General features: G+C 32.9%; 1 long non-coding RNA gene across 1 annotated transcript; it reads right to left on the bottom strand.

Annotated features, from left to right (window-relative positions):
- Positions 1 to 1,582: 1,582 nt before the first annotated feature.
- On the bottom strand, positions 1,583 to 3,030 carry LOC140446814 (uncharacterized). Its single transcript, XR_011951504.1, has 3 exons — positions 2,233 to 3,030; positions 1,892 to 2,126; positions 1,583 to 1,719 (listed from the first exon to the last, which is right to left on the bottom strand). It is a non-coding gene; the product is annotated as an uncharacterized lncRNA (long non-coding RNA).
- Between the last annotated feature and the right edge of the window lie 1,990 nt (positions 3,031 to 5,020).

The following is a 5,020-nucleotide window of genomic DNA, read 5'->3' on the forward strand; positions in this document are numbered from 1 at the left end:
TAACACTTCTTCAGTTTTTCGCTATTAGTGTTAAATAACCATCGTTCGCACATCTAGTACGTTGTGTTAATCATCGCTGATATAAAAATATGATGATGTTATTTTTCGGATGCGTTGTATGTCAGCTGCGTTACCAATTTCACTTCAATTGCGAATATCCTATAATATAGGTTATATTATGAGACTTCTATCTTTTTTCTAAACGTCTTTTTGTTGATAGAATAAAACTTTAAACAACCTTCGAAGCACCTATATCAATAGTTTCAGAAAAAACTGAACAAGCAGTCATGAGAGTAACACCGGACCGGAAAAGATAACGACCTCGTCACAGTATAGAGAGGTTCCATCTTGGAACCTCTTTATACTGTGACCTCGTTAAGGCTTTCGCCTCGTCAAGGTATAATGCCTCCTTTTTTTATTGCTGTAAAACTAAGTAGGGGATTGTAAATTGTCAACATTTGTGTGTGGCTGGAAGTTGTGGTAGAACCCAGGGTTTAGGTGTAAGTTAGCTCTCAGTACTCGCTCAGATAGATGTCATATTGTCATTAAGTTACTATTTTGTTTAATTATTAAGTTTATTTTAATAAGTTAAGTTATCATTTCTCCTCAGGATATTTTATTCGGTGGCCATGACTTGATTTAGTAATTGTCTTTTAGTAATTTTAGTAAAGTGTAGATTTTTACTAAGTAACGTTATAAGTACTCCCAAATTTACTACTTAGTGCTATTAAGAATCTGGTTCTGTTTCTCACTCTGTTGAGAGTCTTTCATATGCCAGCGTTCCAGTTAAGTGTCTTTAAATATTCGACACTTAAGTAGGAGACACTGACGATCTGAAATTAAGCGGATCTCCGTTGAGCATAATGTGGTTTTATTGTCCTAGCACGTGGCGAAACCATTTGGGGCTTTTAATTAGAATAAGTTGTGTTTCTGTTGGATTGAGAGGTGATCTCTATTTGTCCACTCGTCTATTAGGTCTAGTATGCTTGTGCTTTCTCAAATACAGAGCGTTCTCTACAGTTAGCCCTGGGTGGAGCTGTGAAGAGCAGGACCGTGTCGTCAGCATATAGCAGGATACATTCAGATGAGGTATGGGGTAGTTAGAGGTCAATATTGTAGTCTGTATAGAGAATTATCGCTATAATTAAGCCCTATGGAAATCCTGCTAGAGAAATAGATGAGGTGGATAACTTGTCTGCGACTTTGACATATATAGTTTAAGCCTAAAGGTAAGATCGGATCATTCTCAAGAATAGTATGGGCACTAAGGCTTGCTAGAGTTTTTTATTAGTCTAGCATGCCAGACTTGATGCAATGGAATACTTTTTGTACATCTAGAAAGATGCCAATAGCTTGCCTATTGTGCTCATTTATTGCTTGAGAAGTTAAGGTTGCTGCTTCTATTAATTCATTTTGTGTGGAATGACTAGTTTTAAATGCAAATTGGTAGTTTGGAATAATGTTTGGAAATATGTCTCTAAATGTTCTACGAGTTTTTCCTTCAGGATCCTCTATATAGATCCTCAAATAGTTTTGCAGTAGAAGCATGTTACAGGTCCAAAGAATTCAGAATAAATTATTGAAATAAAGTTTTATTATTTTAATTTTGGCTAAATAATTGTTAACAACTCCACAAGATTTCATGGAAAATTAATGCATTCCCAAGTCTTATTTGGTCTCTGAGATGATCTATTCGTTCTTTTCTTGATTTTGTACAGCCTAAAACAAAAATAAGTATAAATTTAAATGAATAATAAACTTTAAATTAAAAATAAACAAACCAAAAAGCCTATTTTTTATTTTAAAGGTTAATGTCAAAAATAGCTTGATAGAATTCTTCTTCTTGTATTTTTAAACAGATCTCAATCCTATTAGTAGTACAACAACTTACTTTAAATAAATTCTTACTGGATAATGGCCGGCGCCAGATAAAAAACTTATCTTTAATTTTTTTCTTTTCCTTTCTTTGGTGGTCTTTTGTATGAAAAAGTATTGGTTCGTGTAGAACTTACAACGCAATTTTGCGGCTTTTCTAGAGTTTTCTTGATAGTTTTCCGAAAATTTAATAGTTGTAGCAGTGAGAAGCTGAGCAATTATCACCTATCGTGTGGATTTGTTTTCTAAAACTAAAAGAAACTCGATTTTATAAACTAATTTCGTATTAGAAACACTTTAAGGCCACATTTGAACAAAGGTAGGTTTTCTTTTGGAAAAAAATAAATAACTACTTACGTTTTAAACTTAATAACGTTTTTTTAGGCCTTTTTATTTTTACTCTGTGATTTAATCTCAAACCATTTTGATCATCTTTTCAACTTATATTTATAATCTCGTGACTCCTTAAGGGATTGGCTATCAGTTTTCCATATTAGTTAGGATCGGATGTTATCCAATTGTCCATAAGAGAGAAAGAACCTAAAACGTCGGATTATTAAAGGAAATAATAATAATAAATATTAAGTACTCACCTGGGATCGAGTCTCCAGAAATCAAGAAGATAGACTTTCTAACAGCTAAGTGGAAATTTATTCTTAATTTTGGTAGAATCGAACATTACACTAAATTTCTCAATTTTTTTAGTAGGACACTGTAATTAGAACCCCACTGTAGTGGTTATAATAAGAACTTGTTAACTAACCTTTTCACTTTATTGTTCAACTTTTGATTATAAATTGATTTAAAAAAAGAAATCTTTAATAAAAACAAAAGTAGCAATCGAAGAATATATTGATTTTTTGATAATCATTCCTTTACCCACTTCCCTGAGGGCTCTCCGAAAGAGCGTTTTCAAAATACATATCAATTTGGCGCCCCAACTGTTGAAAAATACAATTCTTCTACTGTTACTTTTGAGATTAATTCTTTTTTTCCAAAAACTGCACAATTTTTTGAATATTTTATGTAAATTTCTAATGTTTATAATTTATTAACTATTAACCTTACAATTTTGAAGCCTGTCAATCACACTGTCAATTTGAAAACGTCAATCCGTGGAACTAAACTTTCCACAGTATTCATATTTTAGTGACATTTGTTTCGTGAATTTGGTGTTAACCTTTATAATTCTACACCCGGGATACGCACCGACGTTGCCATTATTTATTGTTAATTAAATTTCTTTAAATTTGAGGATTTTACTTTTAATTTCTGATTATATTTGTTAAAGTTAATTTGTTATGGGAATTTTAGTGTTTCGAATTTTGGTATAATTCGAAGGATAAGATAATAGGTTTTGGTTGTACTTGTAGTCTATTTCTATTGGTATTTAGCAATTTTGACCTGTGACAGGTGTTTTCTTATTAAATTAAAATAAATTTAAATTGAATTTAATTAAATAAAATTTGAAATTACAATAAAAAAAAAAAATATTTAATTAAGAATTGAATTAAATTTAAATTTATCATAGGAAAGATTTTAAATTAAAACTAAAATAAATTTAAATTTTTTTTAAAATTAATAAAATTTAAATTTAAATTTAAAATTTTAAAATTTAATTAAAAAAAAAAGTTCGCTTTTGTTGGAGTTTAATGATAACAATATTTTGGTCTTTGTTTTCTTTTCTTTTACTCGTTTTCTTCCTCCAAGTTGGGGTGGGGTTGCGCTTCGCTTTTGTCAGATTATCTCCAAGTAAACTATGGACGTCAATAGATTATTGGGGGACGAATTGACGTATGAACTCTCTATAAGGAACTTGCCTATTGGGAATAGGGTTGTTGAGAAAAGAGAGAGTTTAAGAAATATTTTTCGAGAAGAAAAAGGAGGTCGAAGAGCAGCACCACTAATCGCTAATTTGGATCCGCAATATGAAATCTTAACTTGTAGAAGCAAACTGAAGGATTTGGAAGTAAATATTGAGGAATTTGATTCAGCAAATAAAATAAATGAATTTAAACGGATATCCTCGCGTCTAACACATTTAGGTTTGCGTCTGAACAGAATTCGTGATGAAAGTACAGCACTTGTTCATCTCAAAGAATGGCATCAGAAATTAGTTGCAGATTTAAATCGAATTAAAGACGGAACTGTTCGTGATGAATCTTTATCCCAGTATCATTTCTCGCTATTGGGCACAGCTGTTCCACTTCTTCCAGAAGTAGTACACTCCACTGACAGAAAATATGGTGAAAGACAAGACGTAGGAATTAGTAGAGTTTCAGAACTTAGACAGAGGTTTGAATCGATTAGTAATCCATTTGCTGAAATTAGGCAAAGCAGGCAAGAACCACAAATTGAATTTGATTGCGATTCAACTTCGGATGTTGCTGAAGATAACCAAGAGGATAATAATTCCACCCAATCTAGAAATCATCCACCACCTGATGGCACTCGACTCGATACAGAACTTGAGTATGAGCATACTTCTGCCATTCCAAACACAAAGGATTCGATTTTAGCTAACATTTCAGGTCTTTCTTCTCTGACATCAAGAAATTGTCAACTGGAAAATGAGCAATATGGATCAAGTCATAAACGAGTTTCATTTGGTGGGATTCATCCAATACTTCGAGAAAGTACTCCAAGACAAGTAGAATACCAAGAACGAAGATATCCAGAAGGACATCATGCCTATTCCTCAGGCTTCGATGATCAAATGCGCAATATGCGGTTGTCGTCGATACCTTCGAGTCATCTTGTAAACACTTATCCTAGATTTGAAACTTCACAGTTGGATCAATTCTCTCAGCATCATGATATTAGCAGGTGGCGAATTCAATATGATGGTGTCACTAGTGTCAACAGTTTCATAGAAAGGGTTGAAGAATTAAGGCAATCTCGAGGTGTATCCAAGGAGCGTTTACTTCGGTCTGCACCTGAGTTGTTTACCAAAGATGCCCTCTTGTGGTATCGTATGGGAACCTTTTCATCGTGGGATGACCTCGTGGAAAAATTAAGATGTGCTTTCCAACCTCACGATTATGAATTTGCTCTATGGGAAGAAATCCGTAAAAGAACGCAAGGTTCGCAAGAACGTGTAGTCAATTATATTTCTGTGATGGAAAATCTCTTCAAAAAATTAAAT

Source organism: Diabrotica undecimpunctata, chromosome 7 (genome assembly GCF_040954645.1).
Source record: "Diabrotica undecimpunctata isolate CICGRU chromosome 7, icDiaUnde3, whole genome shotgun sequence".
NCBI classification, from domain to species: Eukaryota; Metazoa; Arthropoda; class Insecta; order Coleoptera; family Chrysomelidae; genus Diabrotica; species Diabrotica undecimpunctata.